The sequence below is a fragment of the Cannabis sativa genome, chromosome X, assembly GCF_029168945.1.
Source record: "Cannabis sativa cultivar Pink pepper isolate KNU-18-1 chromosome X, ASM2916894v1, whole genome shotgun sequence".
NCBI classification, from domain to species: domain Eukaryota; kingdom Viridiplantae; phylum Streptophyta; class Magnoliopsida; order Rosales; family Cannabaceae; genus Cannabis; species Cannabis sativa.
The window spans coordinates 69,037,853-69,057,793 of record NC_083610.1 but is presented as its reverse complement, the minus strand read 5'-3'; the positions used below and the strand labels follow the sequence as shown (position 1 = coordinate 69,057,793).

The 19,941-nt window shown below is 33.3% G+C and overlaps 1 pseudogene; it reads left to right on the top strand.

Annotated features, from left to right (window-relative positions):
• Window positions 1-1,203: 1,203 nt before the first annotated feature.
• LOC133032330 (uncharacterized) lies at window positions 1,204-19,290 on the top strand (annotated as a pseudogene).
• The last annotated feature ends 651 nt before the right edge of the window (window positions 19,291-19,941 follow it).

Below are 19,941 nucleotides of genomic sequence, written 5' to 3'. Positions count from 1 at the left end.
ACACAATCACAAATATTTTGATTTATCCACATAATTTTAACTATTTTCATTTTTATAAAATTTAATTAAAATTTTTAAAAGTAATTTAAAATAATAAAAATAAATAAAAAAATTCTCTCTCTCTCTCTCTCTCTCTCTCTCTCTATGTGGTGGTGGTTTCGGTGGGGGCTAGTGGTGGGCAATAGTGGTTTTGGTGGAGGTTGGTGGTGGGCAATGGTGGTTTTGGTGGAGGCTGATGGGTGTGTTGAAGAAATATGTTGAGGTGGTGGTGGTTTTCCCATGGTTTCAGAGAAAAAGAAAAATAGGTTGAAGAGTTATAATTTTTAAAAACTTATTTTTTACATTTTAAAATAATTTTAATATATTCAAATAATTAATATTACGTTAAGTACTAAAAATTTACTACGTGTACACTTATGTAACGTGAGCAATTAACTGTGACACTTAATTGAGACTTTTGGACAAAAATGTAAAGTATTAAGAGGTTCTTTAGTTGTCATGCGTCAAGACTGGGTTGTATTTCTTGAAGGGAAATTTGCTGGTGGTGTAAATTCTACAGTCGCATCTAAGACCATGTAGAAACGACTAAACTATGACATTTGACATATGGCCAAATTAGTAAAAGGAAGTTAACTGATCGATATGGAAATAAGGACGTCCAAATTGCTTATGCCTTCACAACAACTGATTCAACGTATTCAGATATGGTTACTAGGTTTGAGGTGTTTTCATTGAAGTTGTTATAAGCATTATGTCTTACAGTTTTATCAACAAGTTAAGTAGTTCAGTCAAAGTGGAATTGTTGGGTGTTGAAATACTAAACTTGATTTAATATAGTTAATTTTTAGAATTTTTTTGTTGCTACCAAAGTTTCTAGACTATTCTTACAATTACTAAAGTGTCTAGAGTTTTCTTGTTTGTTTGAGTACTCTTGAATTTTCTAGAATTATCTTTCACTTGTGTTAGTAGAGGGAATTATGTAGAACAATGTAGAAGCTAGTAATTTAATAATGTTTCTAGATTAGTCCATAGAGTCCTATAAATAGAGATGTAATCCCATCATTTTGTACCAAGTCACAAATCACACAAGTTGAGATATAACATATAGCTTCTTCCATTCAAGTATTCTCTCCAAAGTTATTCTTATTTTCCAACAAAGTGGTATCAGAGCCAAGTTTGTGAAAAAAAATAGCAAGTTGAGGAATGATCCCCTTCTAAGTTCCAATGCTCATCAAGAGCAACTATGACAATTGGAGTATTAAGATGAAGGCGCTACTAGGAGCTCAAGATGTATGAGATATTGTTGAGAAAGGTCATGTAGATCAAGACGATGTTGCTCTTTCCCAAACTCAACAAGATGCGTTAAGGGATTCAAGAAAGATGGACAAGAAATCTCTCTACCTCATCTATCAAGCGGTGGATGAAGATGCATTCGAGAAGATCTCAAATGCAACAACGGCCAAAGAAGCGTGGGAGAAGCTTCAAGCTTGCAACAAAGGAGCAGAGCAAGTGAAAAAGATCCATCTTCAAGCTCTTAAAGATGATTTTGAAACTTTATTTATGGAAGATACTGAATCAATTTCTGATTATTTCACTAAAGCATTATCAATTGTCAATCCGTTAAGAAGAAATTAGTGACGTAAAGGTTATAAAAAAAATTCTTCGTACTGTGAGTCCAACCTTTGAGTACATTGCTACAATCATTGAAGAGAATAAAGATTTAGAATCCATGACTATTGAGCAACTCCTGGGTTCTTTACAAGCCTATGAGGAGAAACAAAAAAGGAAAAACAAGTGAAAGGAGAAGATGGAGCAATTACTAAAGCTCACCTTGGAAGAAGAAAATTCTGACAACAGTAAAGATAAAAAAGGAAGAGGACGTGACCGAGGAAGCGAACGTGGACGTGGTCGAGGACAACGAAGAGAAGGAAGGGGGAGCTATAATAATAATAATTTCAACAATGGAGAACGAAGCCGAAATTCACAAGCACCAAGAGGGCACAGAAGAGGCAACTCATTGTCAAGGAGTGACAAATCTCACATCAAGTGCTACAATTGCAACAAGTACGGCCATTATGGCTCCGAATGTAGATCAAGGATGGTCGAAGAAAGAGCCAATTTTGTCGAAGACAAAGGTGGAGAAGAAGGAACTTTGTTGCTTGCTTGCAAAGACAAAGATGAAGCTCTAGAAAATAAATGGTATCTTGACACTGCGGCTAGCAAATAGCAATCACATGTGCGGAGAAAGATGAATGTTTGTGGAGCTCAATCAAATGGTAAAAGGGAATGTCTCTTTTGGAGATGAATCAAAAATACCCGTGGAAGGCAAAGGTAAGATTCTTATACGCTTGAAAAATGGAGGCCATCAATTCATCTCAAATGTTTACTTTGTGCCCAACATGAAAAATAATATTTTGAGTTTGGGTCAATTACTAGAGAAAGGTTATGATATTCACTTAAAAGAAAATAACCTTTTCTTAAGAGATGATAAAAGTAATTTGATTGCCAAAGTTCCCATGACAAAGAGTAGAATGTTTCTCTTGAACATTCAACATGATGTTTCGAAGTGTTTAAAGGCCTGCTTCAATGAGTCATCATGGCTTTGGCATCTACGCTTTGGACATCTTAATTTTGGCGGGCTTAAACTCTTAGAGAAGAAGGAGATGGTGAGAGGCCTTTCATGTATCAACCAACCAGATCAACTTTGTGAAGGATGTTTTCTTGGAAAGCAATCCCGAAGAAGTTTTCCAAAGGAGTCATTATCAAGAGCCACAAAGCCGCTTGAGCTCGTACACACTGAAGTCTGTGGCCCAATTAAACCAAATTCATTTGGTAAGAGTAAATATTTCCTCCTCTTTATTGATGATTTTTCAAAAAAAGTATGGACTTATTTCTTGAAGGAGAAATCAGAAGTGTTCGAGAACTTCAAGAAATTCAAAGCTCTAGTTGAAAAGGAAAGTGGTCTTCCTATTAAGGCCATGAGATTTGACCGAGGAGGAGAGTTCACATCAAATGAGTTTAACAAATACTGTGAGTATCAAGGAGTTCGTTGTCCATTAACAGTGCCAAGATCCCCCCAACAAAATGGAGTGGCAGAAAGGAAGAATCGAACCATACTCAACATGGCTTGCAACATGCTAAAAAGGAAAGTTTCTAGACTATTCTTACAATTACTAAAGTGTCTAGCGTTTTCTTGTTTGTTTGAGTACTCTTGAATTTTCTAGAATTATCTTTCACTTGTGTTAGTAGAGAGAATTATGTAGAAATGTAGAAGCTATAGTCATTTAATAATGTTTCTAGATTAGTCCATAGAGTCCTATAAATAGAGATGTAATCCCATCATTTTGTACCAAGTCACAAATCACACAAGTTGAGATATAAAATATAGCTACTTCCATTCAAGTATTCTCTCCGAAGTTCTTATTTTCCAACATTGGGAATGATTGAAGCTACATATACATGTGACAAAATATTAGTGGTTGTCAAGAATGTTTAGTAAAGTTAGTTGGGTATTGGCTTCTATATAAAGACCAACTTAAGTGATTTCAATGAGTGTGAAAATTAGAGAACCAAGTTTTCTCCATGTGAGTTGAGAGTCTCTCAAAGAGAGTTGAGTGTTTCTCATGAGAGTTTTTCTTGAGATTTAGTGTTTTCTCCATGAGAGTTTTGAGAGAATTTTTATGTATTAGTGAGGGTTGAGTTTTAAGAACTCGTTGTGTAAACTAGGTTACTGAAACTTCAATCTTAAAAGCAATAAGGAAGAAGACCTAGTGCTTTTTCTTCATGAACTAGACTTATAATTAACTGAGTTTAACCATGTAATTTACGTATTTAGTTTCATGGATCCATCTGTGGGTTACGTAGTTTCATCTGGCAGTATAGTTCTTACTTTTGTTCATCTCAGCGTCAAGTTTTAATTTTAAATCTTAATTTGGTTCATTCATTTATTTAATCATCTATTTAGTTTAACTTTTTTTTTTTTTTGATAGAAATAGTTTAACATTCTTAATGAGTGTGATTTGTCTTTAACAACAACAACAACAACAACAACAACAATAATAATAATAATAATAAGAGTATTTTACATTTAACACTTTATTTGACATTTGATTTTTAAAAATGACTTGAGCATATCTATTTTTAACTTTTTTTAATGTTTAATAACGTTTGGCATGTTTTAAATACAGCATGTGTCCTCTTTTTATTTCCTTCCTTTTAACAGATATGACACGTTTATTATACAGTATTTAGAATCAGAATAAATTAATTAGGAAATGTAACGGAACAAATGAAAAATAAACGGAATCAATATTTTTAATATGTTGTTTACTAAAATATTTTAGAAATGGAATAGTTGTGATTTATCTTGTTTACTTTATTAGAAAACGTAATCGGAATGTTTACATTGACTAAATTGCTCTTTTGAGTTAAACTATATTATATGGTAGTTATTTTGTAAGATATATTTTAAAGGATAAAATTTTCATTACATATTTAATATTAAAAAATAAAATAAAAATAATTAAATTTATTACCCTTAATAGCATTCCTTATAAAATTGGTGGGAGAAGTTCTCCCTTTCTTTTCTGCCTTATTTAACCAAGTTCTCCATTTCCTGTTTTTAATAATGTAAGTAAACAAGTGTAAGAGAATGATTACCTTACCATTGATTCCCATTATTTATTAGTAAACATGCTATAATTGTATGCTTTTCTCTCTTAATTTCATCTTTTTCTGTCCTTTTATTATCTTTAAAATAATTTCTCGCCACGTCGTCATTACTCGGTTGGTCCTAAAAAAATATCATTATGATTTATTCTTCAATGTGAATATTTCAAGATGTAAAAAAAAATGTATTTTTTTTTAAATCATATTTAACATTTATTTTAGAATTTTGTTAATTGAATTATATTATATTATATGATAACTAATTAGCTTTCAAAATAACAAAAATGTATATAAAATAATTAGTATATAAAAATAATAGCTTGTTATATTTCATGACAATTTATTAGTTTTAAAAATATTTTTTAAGATCACTTAAATGTATTTTAAAATCTGAGCTACCATAATGTAACTTAAAAAAACTAATAAATTGTTAAGATGTATACAAATAAATTTTGGAGGTAACCAAAATGTATTTCAAATTATATGATATATAAATGAAAGTTTCTATGTAAAAGTAATTAATTGGTTTCTTATCAACACTATAAGTAACCAATAATTTTTTTTTAAAAAAAAATGCAGGAAGATAAAAAAAAAAAGGAAAACATCATATAAGTTAGATTTAGCCGATATGGCACGCGAGTAATAGTAGTAACATCATTTTTATAAGTCAGATTCAAACAATATATATTATTGTAAGCTTCCCTAATAATAATAGTAAAACTGTAATACGGTAGAACTCGACAGCATATGAAGAATTTTTATTTTTATGGTTTTTAAAGTATAGATTTGTAAAAATATGGCATTTTTAAAAAAAGGTTATATAATAGAAAAATCTTTAAAAAAAAAGTTAAAAAATATTAAAAAAACAGCATAAGGTACCTTATTACACTTTATGGTAACTGGTTACCCCTTTAATTACCATAAATGTACCTAGTTATTCTTACCAAATTTTCTCATATTTTTTAACTTTTTCTTCTATTTTCTCCAAAAAAAAAAAAAAAAAATTGAAAAAAAAGCCATTGTTTTTATACCAAAAGTATAAAATCCATAAAATTTATAATTTCCTCTATTTATAGTTGTAAATTTGTAATGGTTATGGCCCCCATTTTCTAGCTTTTGATATTATAGGCTGATGTGCACGCTGAGATTATAAACTAAAATCATATAATGCTAATCAAACACCCATAGAACCAACCAAAGGCTTTATTAAGGCATGCACACAAGAATCACAAATTAACATGCTGATCAAAACAAAAGATTCACCACATGACATGATTAGTGTTTAAAATTTCATATTATTAGGTACATTTGTATTTTCATAATTTTAATTGCAAAAACATATATTGGTTAAGAAATATTTCATTTAATCGAATTTGTGTTATATTGCAGAGTTTGTGCATAGCCCAATTTGATGAAGTGGCAGATATGATAAGGCCCAATTTGTCGCTTTAGTAGATGGCCTATGCTCTTAACTGTGGTCCAATGTTTCACACGGTCCAAGCCCAAGGCAGTAAAAACATGGGATGGGATTATTTCAAGAAACATACAAAAATAGCAAAAAAATTACAAAAATACCAAGTTATGCGGAATTTTAAATATTTTTACAATTTTTACGATTTTATTTACATAAATACAATTTTTTTTTATGTATTGTTATGTTGTATTCTTGTAATTTTATTATTACATTTTTATTATTTATATATTATTTTGACGTGATTTTCTTGTTGTTTTTGTAAATACCGTAAAAATATATATTAAAAATATTTAAACAAAGTGTAAGAATTTAATAATTTATGTAAATTTCCAAATAGACTCAGGAAGTGATCCAAAGGACATAATGCTTGCATTGGAATTATGTGAATTCACACTTTGCTCCATGACCAAAGCCAGAATGGAGAATTTTTAGTCTCTAAGGTGGCGTTTGATTGGAGGTAATGAAATGAAATAGAATAGAAAATAAATAATTTTTATTCCATTTATTTAATGTAGGGTTATTTTAGGAGGATATGGCGAAAACAAAACCCAAACAAAGTTAGTTTTCTCACACATGGAGTTTTTCTAGTTAGATTCCATTCGGTGGAAGACAAAGATAGCATTTATAAAGGGGCTATCAATTTTTTATCACGAAATCACTAATAATGAAAGCATAGGATCCAGATACAAGATTTACTAGAGAAGAAGTTTGGAAAGTGCCAATATGGATGCAATTAGGAACCTAGACTTAATATTGGGGGAAGGGGGAAAGAGCTATGGGGAAATTTATTAAGCTAGATCAGGCTACTTTAAATAGAGACAAGCTCCCATTCACCTAAGGTCTTGTGGAGGTCAATATTACTCAAGAATTGCCAAACTCAATTTGATTTGAAGATGAGATTGATTGAAGGGTGTACATAGAAGTGGCTTATGAATGAAAACCTGAAAAATGTGGCACTTTTAGTGGTATTGGGCATAACAAAGATGCTTGTAAAAAGATTAAAATATTGAAAGTTTAAATTAGGGGTGTTCATCAAATCACAAACTGCCCGCACTACACCACATCGCACAAAAAATATGGTTTGAAAATTTTTGCGGTGCGGTTGCAATTTGTGTTTTCGCCAAACTGCACAATGCAGTGCGATTTTGAATTTAATAATCGCGGTTTAGACTGCATCGCATTATATATTACAAAATACTAATTTTGTTCGCTATGATTTCTCATTTTTATTTATGAACAACTTATATGTTTACAAAACCCAAGACATACAATTAAATTTAAGTAACATCTATATAAATTATTCTCTTTTTTTTTATTTTTTGTTAACTTCTTATTGCTAACATATTATTATTGATATGTATATAATATGTAATATATAAGTATATTATATAATTATTTAGAGACAATTCAATAAAATAACTTGATTAATATATATGTTATGACGTTAAAAGTTTGATAAGATATTTTTTTTAATTGTTGTAACTTTATTAGACTAATCTTTTAATTTTTATTTTAATGTTTGATAATGATGACAGTGTAAACTTCCTAAACTGCATCATACCACACCACATTTTTATGGTGTGATTTTCGCGATTTTAAGGTCTTGCGATGCGGTTGCAGTTTGAGAAATTATAAAAACTACATATGCAGTTTGGTTTGAAAATATTACCTATACCCGTACCACCCGCACCGCGAAGACTCCTAGTTCAAACAAATATGGAAGCCTAAAAATCCTGAAATGAAATCAGAGGAAAGATGGCTAGTAGACAGAGGTGGATGGTTTCAAGGAAGTGAAGGGAAAGAAGTTTGTCATTGCTCAACCTAGCAAAGTGAGTACCAATAATCTATTTGAAGCCCTTGTAGTTTTAAATGTTCAAGAAAGAAAGGTTGAGGAAGTGTTATGTGATTTATATTCCACAATTGATGGAGGGGGAGACCCTCTACCAATTAATGGATATGTTTTTCTTTTTTGGAATGCGAGGAGAATCAACAAAACCTCGAAGTAAAAAGAGGTTATGAAAATGTTCTCTAACAAAAATATACGTTTTTTTAGCCTCCTGAAAACTAAAGTAAAGGCGCCTAGGATGGGAGCCTTGTACCTACAAATGTTTCAAAGTTGGTGTTTTACCACTATCTTTCCCATCACTCGAATGGTAGAATTATTATTGCTATGTCCCGATTAAAGTCCTAGGTCGTGACAGATATGTAATATCCATAACTTGGGTAGTCAAAGGTCACACTATGACCCTTGTAGGAAGAGAATGCTTATAAATGACCCTTTAATATCCCCACAGTTATGTAATTACCAATAGATGGATTTAATAAATCATTAAAATACCAAAATAATACTTAACATCCACCAATTCTCATTTTTAACTAGTACATAGCTAATTTATGTCATCCTGACTATCCATTCAAGCTAAAATACAAAAATTAATTTTTGATGGAAAGTTTGATAAATAAAATAAGACTAAACTAATAACGATTTTTATCCTCAATTGTACCAACCTCATCCACTAGCATCAAACTGAGTTCCTGGAATAATGAGAGAAAATAAGGGGTGAGCTTATAAAGCCCAGTAGGAAAACAATTAATATCAAAGGTACCATTAGTTTAATAAATTTTTTGCATAGTTAGCTTTTAAAAATAAAACATCGTATCACCATTATCAAAATGTATAAACAAAGTAGAGAGACCACAAATAATCACAAAATTAAGCGTCAAATACATATCACACCGTTCACTAGACCCCTAGCTCTCAATACCAATCATAGAAAACGACATCCAAAAATTAAGTAGTCGCACCTGATAACCACCATAATACCGGGGCTCACATTCAATTAACTTCATGTACAAATTCTAGGTCTTTTACTTACAGCTGAGTGCACACCTGATCTACCTATGATGACACATAGACTAGATCGTGAAACAACAATATATACAAATCATGATCAACATGTCTCTCATCAGTATAACTAAAAGCAGGAGAATAATAAGAATACCAAAAGATCATATTCCCTTTTATTTTCTAGAAAATCCAACAGCATAACGACTGTATTTTGAATAAATCTAAAAATCATAACCTGCATAAATATTTGTACAAAGATATATCTGGCACTCAGGGCCCCAAAACAGTCCAGAAAAATATGCAGATTAAGTTTTCAATTTTTTAAACAATTTGTAAATTATAAAAATTGGAATGTGTCTAATGTTATTCAACACATATAAAATCAAGTTGAGTCCCTACCTCTCTCAAGTCGTTAAACTTTATCCAAAAAACGATCTTAAGCTCTCAAGTCATGAGCTCCAATTGTTTAGTCTAATCTTAGATATCACTTCCACCTATACCATCAAATAGCTAAATAGTTATCATCTTTGCATTTTACATTCAAAATCGAGTACAACAACATATAAAATAACTATATTTAAAGTTTAGAATTTTAAAACATCACATAACTAGTGCACATTAATTATTAGAAACGGGTGTACTAGAAACATTACTAAAAATAGGGATAGTATATATCAAAATGACCACCTCGATGAGTAGATCACACCCATACTAACTATTTATCGAAACAGTACATGATATCACTGGAAATAGGCGGAGCTATAAAATTATTACCAGAAAAAGTAGCGGGTTGGGCTAAATGACTTAGTGTAGATTGTTCTCCTCGACGAGTTGAGTCTAATGGTGAAGAAGACTCGTCAAACAGGCACCGGAAATGACTAGAAAATTTGTTAAAAGTTTGAACCTTCAAACTTTGACTTGCGATCTTGGGCAAATGGCGACGGAAAGGACAACACCACTTAGGAGTTGAGGTCATTGGCATCTGTGGATTTGAATGGTCCGGCACGTGGGTCAGACGATGACCGAATGGTGGTCACTGAAGTTACACCGATGATTGTATTTATGGGTTTTTCTTTTGTGGTTTGAAGAGAGAGAGAGAGAGGGGGGGGGGGGTTCTTCTTTTAGTTTATCCCTTTTTTTTGTTCTTTTGACTCGGTTTGACCGAGTCTTTACAAGCTATGAAGTGGATATAAAAGGATGCTCTAGTTAGTTAATTTATTATTTTCTCAAGCCTAAGAGTGAAGAGGTGTTTGCGACTGCTATAGTTTATGCTCTAAATAATGGTAAAAGAAGGCAAAAGTTGTGGAACGATTTAAAAGAAATGTTTAAGAGTATTAATTCTCTTTCGATAGTTGGTTGGTGGGGACTTTAATTTAGTCCTTTCAACTAAGGAAAGATTAGAGAATGTATCATAGAAATATTATGGAAATGATTCCTTTTCAGCATTGTGTGGAAGCTTTTGGTTTGTGTAATGTCCTTTTCTTTGGCAAGTTAGTTGACAAAATATTTTTTCTTTTATGGTAAGATTCTTGTGCATTCATAACCAATTTCTTACCTTGTTTATTCGGTTTGTAGTTGCTCTTTTCCTTGTTAGAAAAGTTGCAGTTTTCAGCTGAACTTTCCTTTGGAAACTTCTTAAAAGAGAAGCAATTCTCTTTTGGAAAGTTGTCTTTTTTAGGAAAACTTTGATTATTGCTTTTTCCTTATTGATTTCGATTCAGAATATCTAATCTGTTTTTGGCAGGAATCAAGCATTGATAGAGGATCGGACCTGATTATAGCAAGTTTCCCATTTTTGGTCTGATCTACTGCGTCAGCATCCGAATCTGATGCTGCAGATCGTCTTTTCTTAGGAAAGTTTTTGTACAGCTGTAGATTCGATCTTGTGACTGTCTCTAAGGTTTCTATGTTCTATAAATAGAGCCTAGAGAGAAGCCATTCGAATCAGCTCTTCCATTAATCATTTTTTGCACTTATCTTATTTGAAAGAAGAGAGTTTTTCTTTGTTTTGTGAGAGCCTAGTTGTTCATCTAGGTTCTAGTTGTTTATTTCTGTTCTTACTCTGTCTTAGAGGTTGTGAAGAACTACTTGACTGAACAAGAGATTGGTCTTCGGGAGAAGACTTGATAAAGTCTTACTTCGGGAGGAAGTAAGCACTTGGTCTTCGGGAGAAGACTTGTTGAAGCCTTACTTCGGGAGGAAGTAAGCACTCACACTTCAAAGACGAAGGGAGTTCGGGTTTGAAGGTGTTTCAAGAAGTTAGATTCATAAAGTAGATTACAAAGGATTGCGGCAATACTTTAGAGGGAGTCTAAACTTGTTTAAGTCAATTGTCTTTGTAGTTTTGATACTTTATTAATTGATTTCATTCTCTGGGCGTGGTCCCATGGACTAGTAGTGTTCGGGAGAACACTGATACCACGTATAAATCTCTTGTGTCAAGTTATTTATTTTTCTGCAAATATTTTATATTCTGCCTGTTCTGTTTTGTTAATGCAAAACTGGTTTCTACAATAACAGAATTACATTCTGCTTCTGCAGACGTATACAGTTTTATATTTTCGTATATATAATTGGCATTTGCAAAAACTCGGTTTTTCAATTGGTATCAGAGCGGGACACTAAACTCTTAGTGTGGTCCGATAACATTTTTGTGTTAAAATGTCATTTTTTACAGAAGGAAGTTCTATCTCTAGACCACCGTTGCTTAATGATTCGAATGATCCTTATTGAAAAGTTAGAATGAGGGCTTTCATCAAATGTCAAGATGAGAAAGCTTGGAGGATGGTTCTATCAGGTTGGTCTCTTCCAGTTGAGACATATTCTTCAAGTAATACTACTATAAAATCTGAACTGGAATGGTCTATTGAAGATGATAAACTTTCTGCCTACAATAGCAAAGCTTTGCATGCTATATTTAATGGTGTAGGTGAAGGTTATATCAAACTTATATCATCTTGTGTTTCTGCCAAGGAAGCTTGGGAGATCCTTCAAACCCAGTTTGAGGGAACTTCTGATGTTAAGCGCTCTAGATTCATTATGCTTCAAACTAAATTTGATGAGCTTAGGATGTCAGAGAATGAAACCTTAACTGAATTCTATGAAAAATTATCTGATATTGCTAATGAATATTTTGCTCTTAATGAAAAACTTATGATTCTGGTCTTGTGAGAAAAATTGTTAGAGTTCTTCCAGAAAGGTTCGATACTAAGCTTCTGACAATGGAGGAAGCTAAATATTTTAGCACAATGAAGGTAGAAGAATTTATGGGTTCCTTGCATAATTTTGAATTAAATCAACAAATTAAACAAAAGGACAAACCCAAATCCATTGCTGATAAAGGTAAAAGTATTGCTTTGAAAGTTGCTGATAATGAAAATTCTGATAGTGAATGTGATGATGAGATTGCTTTATTAACAAAGAATTTTCAGAAATATATGAAAAAGATGGGAAATAAAAAGAATATCTCGAAATTTTCAAAGGGTAATACTCTTATTAAACCATCTGTTTCTAACAAAAAGGGAATTCAGTGCAGGGAATGTGAAGGTTTTGGGCATATTCAATCTTAGTGTGCAAACACTTTGAAAAAGAATAAGAAAAGTTTCAATGTCACTTGGAGTGATGATGAAACCGAGAGTGATGAAGATAATTCTGAGAATGTTGCCCTAACTTCTGTTATGACTAATGTGTTGTGTGATTCACAGGTGAAAGCTAGATTGGTATGTTTGAATAATACCACTAAACAAGAGGAATCAGATTCGGATGAGTCTGAGATCTGTGAAGAGTCTCTTGCTGAATCATACAAAGTCATGTATGAAAAATAGATTTAGGTTACTTCTGAAAATAGAGAGTTGAATAAATTGAATAAAAAATTGTCTCATCAAATTGAAATGTGTGAACTAAAAACAAAAGAGTATGAGACAAATTTTTGTGTTAAAGATGAAAAAATCACTCTCTTGAAGAAAGAACTTGAAAATTTTAAGAAAAATGTTCAAATGCTTAACCCTGGATCTTCTATTTTTGAAAAAGCTCAGAATGCAGGTCAAAGAGGTTTTGCTGGCATTGGATCAAATGGGATGGAAAGTTCTGGAATCACAAAGTTTGTTAAATCTAGTGTTCCAACGAATCTTCCTGAGGCTACAAATGTTAAGTCTGCTGCAACAGTTTCACAGCCTGTTGCAGCAGAAGCTGTTTTTGATGTCGCAAAATCTCCAGGATTTACGAAAAGAGTAAGATCTCAGGTAAAAAGATTTGTTCCTATATGTCCTTTTTGTGGTAGAAAATGACATATCAGACCTAAATGTTTCACGATGAAAATTTTGTTTAAAATAAATTATTTTGGTAATTTGGAAAAATCTCAAAAGAAACATAAAGGTTTGAAACAAATATGGGTTAAGAAAAATTGTCTAGCTGGTTTTTCTAATAAAAGTGCTGCATCTCAAATGTGGTATTTTGACAGTGGTTGTTCTAGACATATGACAGGTGACAATGACTTTTTGACTAACATTCGGCCTATGCAATGTGGAGAAGTCACCTTTGGTAATGGCTTAGCTGGAAAAGTCGTTGGTATGGGAACTCTAAATTTTGAAGGGTTACCTAGACTGAAAAATGTGATGTTAGTTGAAGGACTAAGGGCTAATTTACTTAACATTAGTCAAATTTGTGACCAAGGGTATACTGTCTCATTTGACAGTGATCATTGTTATGTGCTTAATGATGATAATGAATGTGTCTTGCAGGGATTTCGATCCAATGATAACTGTTATACTCTAACCCCTGTGTTTACTTGTCATTCAGCTATCAACAACACTACAGATTTGTGGCATGCCAAGCTTGGGCATATTAATTATAAAAACCTGAAAAAATTGTCAAATGCAGGTATTGTTCGAGGTCTACCCAAGCTTGGTAAAGAAAGTGTTAGTAAGTGTGAACCATGTCAACTTGGGAAGCAATTAAAAATCACTCACAAACCTGTGTCTGATATCAATAACTCAAAAGTATTGGAATTGCTTCACATGGATCTTATGGGTCCAATTTAAGTTGAAAGTTTGAATGGTAAACGATATATCTTTGTTTGTGTTGATGATTTCTCTCGTTTCACTTGGGTAGATTTTTTAAGAGAAAAGTCTGACACTTTTGATGCCTTTAAAACTCTTTGTTTAAGATTAAGAGTTGAGAAAGGTTGTAATATTGGGAAAATTGTTCGAATTCGGAGTGATCATGGTAAGGAATTTGAAAATTCTGTGTATGATGATTTTTGTAAGTCTACAGGTATGACTCGTGAATTTTCAGCTCCCAAAACTCCTCAACAAAATGGAGTTGTTGAGAGGAAGAATCGAACATTGCAGAAAATGGCAAGAGTGATGTTAAATAGCAAGAAGTTGACAAAGAGTTTATGGGCTGAAGCTATTAACACAGCTTGCTATATAATAAACAGAGTGTTTATTCGTCCAAGTACCTCAAAAACATCTTATGAAATCTGGAAAGGTAAACGCCCAAATGTAAGTCATTTTCATGTTTTTGGATGTGTGTGTTATGTTTATAGAGATCGTGAGCATATTGGTAAATTTGATGCTAAAAGTGATGTTGGTGTTTTTATTGGTTATTCCTTAAACAGTAGAGCTTATCGTGTTTATAACATGAGAACTCAAACTGTTTTGGAATCAGCTAATGTGGTTGTTGATGATTTTAAAGATTTTTCAGAGTTTTCCACAAAAGCCAAGATAGATAGTCTTATGGATACTCCTCCAGAAGCAGCAAAAGCAGATCCTGATGTAGCAGAACCCATCGCTGATGCAGCAAATGACGAATCTGCTGCTGCAACTGAGACTGGAGAACCAGAATCGTCTATCTTGACTCATCCAAACATCATCATTGATTCTATCCAGAAGGAACCAAGCACTAGAGTCAAATTGAATCATCCAAAAGATCTCATTCTTGGAAATCCTGAAGAAAGCATGGTAACTCGAAGAAGGTATGTTAATTTGATTAGCTTTCTTTGTTTTGTTTCTCAATATGAACCGAAAAATGTGAAGGAAGCCATGACTTTTGAAGAATGGCTCAATGCAATGCAAGAGGAACTCAACCAATTTGTTCGCAACAAGGTTTGAATTTTGGTCCGAAGACCAAAAGGTATCAATATTATTGGAACAAATTGGATTTTTAAAAATAAAAGTGATGAGTTCGGTACAATTGTGAGAAACAAGGCCAGATTGGTGGCACAAGGATACACACAGGTAGAAGGTATTGATTTTGATGAAACTTTTGCTCCTGTTGCAAGATTAGAATCAATTCGTTTACTTTTGTGCATTGCTTGTATTTTGGATATTAAATTGTTTCAAATGGATGTAAAATCCGCCTTCCTAAATGGTATTTTGAGTGAGGAAGTTTTTGTTGAGCAACCAAAAGGATTCAAAGATCCTCAATTTCCAGACCATGTGTACAAGCTTGAAAAAGCTTTGTATGGTCTGAAACAAGCTCCACGAGCTTGGTATGAAAGGTTGACTCATTTTTTACTTTCTCATGATTATCAAAGAGGTAGTGTGGATAGAACTCTTTTCATCAAGCATATAAAATCTGATTTTATTATTGCTCAAATTTATGTTGATGATATAGTTTTTGGTTCTACATCTAACCATGAAGTGCAGGTTTTTGTTGATCAAATGAAAAGTGAATTTGAAATGAGCATGGTTGGTGAGCTTACTTTCTTTTTGGGTCTACAAGTTAGACAAATGGAAGGAGGTACATTTGTATCTCAAAGTAAGTATGCTAAGAACCTTGTCAAGAAGTTTGGTCTTGAGTCGGCTAAGCAGGTAAGTACTCCAATGAGCACCACATTGAAATTGACAAAAGATGAGAATGGAGTAAAGGTAGACACTACACTTTATCGTAGCATGATTGGAAGTCTATTATATTTAACTACTAGTCGTCCAGATATTTGTTACAGTGTGGGGGTTTGTGCTAGATATCAAAGTAATCCTATGGAATCTCATGTATCAGCTGTAAAAAGGATTATTCGATATGTTAATATTACTCTTGATTATGGAATTTGGTATTCTAAAGATACTAATTCTAACCGTGCTTGGTTTAGTGATGAAGATTGGGCAGGCAATGCTGATGATCGAAAGAGCACAAGTGGAGGTTGTTTCTTTCTTGGAAACAATCTAGTATCTTGGCATAGCAAGAAACAAAATTTTATTTCATTGTCCACAGCCGAAGTTGAGTACATTGCTGCTGGCAGTTGTTGTACTCAACTGTTATGGTTAAAACAAATGTTAATTTATTATGGATTTGAATTGGGTGTTTTAACTATCTTTTGTGATAACACTAGAGCCATAAATATTTCCAAAAATCATGTTCAACATTCTAGAACAAAGCACATTGATATAAGGCATCACTTTATCAGGGAACTTGTTGAAAATAAATCTTCGCAATTAGAATATGTTGATACTGAAAAACAATTAGCTGATATTTTCACCAAGGCCCTAGATTCAAGTCGCTTTGACTCCCTAAGAAAGTCTTTGGGAGTTTGCATTGTCTAAATCTCTCTTGTTCATATTTTTGTACAATTTTGTTAAGTCTTCTTTTCTAGCATTTAATCTTCTTTCATTTTAATTTGACAAATCATGTTTATTCTTTTGGATTATAATTAGTTAGGATCTCTTTCTTATCATACATTGTGAGGTTGTGTTAAAAGGTTCATGTTACTTTCTTTTTGTGTCTGGGATTAAATAATGTACTTATACAGAGTTAAGCTATTTTTGTTTCAGTCTTGTCAGGCCCCTTACTGGAATAGAGCTACCCATACTGAGGTGTGAAAGCCATCTTTTGAGTAAGCTGGAACATTGTAATTAGCAACTATGATGAGGATGCACTACCATAGAAAAGGGCTACCTTAAGTATGGTGTGATAGCATCCAGTTGCGGGATCAAATTGAAAAAGGCAAAAAATGAAAAATCTTGCCAAGGACAATGATCCTATTTTCACTGCACACACTTATGTCTGACAAGTGTGTTCAACTTTGTAAATCTCCTCTACTAAATTAAATTGAAAATCCTGGTTCACAATTTTTAGTAACATGCATATCTTTTTCCTCAACATCAATTAAGTATGATTTGTACCTGAGATACTAATTATTTATTCTCTTTTGAAAGCATAACATGTATTTTTTTTTGTCATTTTTAATGATATTTGATTAAATTGCTTGGTTAGAATTTCTTATATTTATTGTATATATTTTATTTTATTATTCGTTTCTTTAAATAAAAAAAATATTAAAAAAAGGGGGGAGGCGTGGTGACTTGATTCATGGGCTAAGGAAATTTTGTGCTTAAGTGGTAAGTATCAATATTTATTCTTCCTTGATTTATTTTGATATGTTTCCATTTAAAGATTGATCTTTTATATGGTAATGTGTTTTTAATCTTGAAAGATTGTCTTATTTTTGGAAATATTGTTGGTAATTCTAGTTTCCTTTTATTTTTTCAAAAAAAAAGGGGAAAGGAGTTGTAAGAGAATGGGCAGTTTCCTTTTTGTACATGGGATGGCGGTTATTTTTCAAATTTTCAAAATTGGTTTCCTTTTCTTTTCTAGCTTCCATATCTATTTAAACCAATCTTTGTTATTTATCTCACCACCTACCCGAACCTAGTTTCTTGTTTCTCTTGTTGTTTCTGTTCATCTTCCCTTTCAGATCGAAAATGGTGAGAACTAAGAACCTAGGGCATACCAAAAAGTTGGTGGAAACCGATGCAACCCCTTCCAATGTATCCCCTGCTGCTTCATCCATGCCTCCTGCTGCTACAAAATCAGGAGATTCATCGCTTCCCCAGCGTGAATCTCAACTCGAGAAGCCAAAACGCATCCCTAAGCAAGTGGCTCAAAAATCTGTACGCCCTTATCGAACCTGGTCTTCTTCGTCTTCATCTTCGAAGGAATATCCTCCACCTTTAGCAATCCCTCCTCCTGCTGCATCAGTTCCTGCTACCACTCCAACCGGTCCTTCTACTCGAACCCAAGCCCAGCAAGCATCTGTCGAGAAAGAACTTCGTGCATCTCGAAGTCGTGATAAGGCAGTGACTCCAGCCAAGAAGAAGCTTAAGGCCAATCCTCCTTCGATTTTTTCTTCTTTAGAAGAAGAAGAACCAACGGAAGTCTCCTCTGACAAATCCGCTTCTCTGCACTCCGAGAAGGAGATTCTAGAGGACATGGGAGTTTCCTCAAATAGTGAGGACACTGAACTCGAGCCAGAGCCTCAATTGACAAAATCTGCTCCAACTCCTGCTCGTTCTTCTCCAGCAGCAAAGGCTTCTGCTACTGCCAAAGGCAAGCAGCCCATGAAGGAGTCTTCTCCTGGTAATGTTCCTTCAACTCTTTCTCACTGTCCTCGATTTTATTATCGTGATAATGAGCGTGATTGGAATTTGTATGCTACCCGTAAGTTTGAAAGTGAGAGGAATTATGATTTGCTTGCTCATCGGGTCTATGGAATTGTTAAGTTTATTCAATTCCATCAATGGGAAAACACTCTCACTGGGTTCAATGGGTACATTGCAAACATTGTTAAGGATTTCTATGCTAATCTCACTGATGATTTTCTTGATGAGAATTCTAGACTTTTTCGGAGAGTATATGTTAGGGGACATTGGTTTTCATTTTCTGAAAAAAAAAACATTGCTCAAGCCTTGCAACTTCCAGAGAATGTCTCCAATGCAGTAATGTCTATGGATCGTGAATTGATGCTCTCTGAACTCACAGGTGCACGGTCTGAATTGAAATCAGGGGAGAGTCTTCGGATTACACATCTCACATTTCCTCATGCATCTCTTATGCGATTTGCTCTTAGCAATTGGGTTCCAAACTCCAACAAGACTGTGGTGTCTCAAGATGTGGCCTCATTCCTATACCGCATCACCTCTGGAGCTTCAATTGACTTGGCCTCCCACATTTTGAACCAAATTGTTTCATTCTGAAGAGGTAAAAAACCAACCTTTAAGCTTGTTTTCCAAATCTAATCTTTAAGGTTTTATCCTCTCAGAAAAATGTGGCCCAATCTCATGAAACACTTGAGCCTTCGATCACTGGACCAACATTCCAACCCTCTGAGTATTTTGATGGTGTGTTTCAAAAGAGGCCTAAATCTGGTGCTGCTGCTGCTGCAAGTTCAAGTTCTCCTGCTGCAGAAATCCAGGAAGTCAAGAATGAGGTTCAGTTGGTGAACAATCGTCTTGTTGCCATAGAGGAACTTCAGCAAGAGATGTCCAAGCAATTGACTTCCTTGGTCAAGCTTTACAGAGACTAAGTTTTTATCTTTTTCTTTCTTTGCTTTTGATTGGACATATTACTATTTTCTTATTTGTTATCTTTGGCCCTTAGATAAACAAAAAGGGGGAGTAATATTTTGTTCTTAACTGTTTGTTTGAACCAACTCTGGACCCATTTTCCAAGGGGAGTTGTGTTTAGTACTTGTGAACTATTTTGATTTAAAAGTTAGCATGTTTCTTTAGTTATTGTTGGTTTTTGATTGTGTTACTCAGGGGGAGTAGTTATTTGTTATGGCTAACTTTATCTTGCAGGTACTTTGTGTTAAAAAATATTTTGTTCATCTAAAGTGCCAAAGGGGGAGATTGTAAATTCCTTTTTTTTGGCAAGTTAGTTGACCAAATATTTTTTCTTTTATGGTAAGATTCTTGTGCATTCATAACTGATTTCTTACCTTGTTTATTCGGTTTGTAGTTGCTCTTTTCCTTATTAGGAAAGTTGCACTTTTCAGCTGAACTTTCCTTTGGAAACTTCTTAAAAGAGAAGCAATTCTCTTTTGGAAAGATGTCTTTTTTAGGGAAACTTTGATTATTGCCTTTTCCTTATTGATTTCGATTGTATCTTGATACAATCAGAATATCTAATCTGTTTTTGGCAGGAATCAAGCATTGATAGAGGATCAGACCCGATT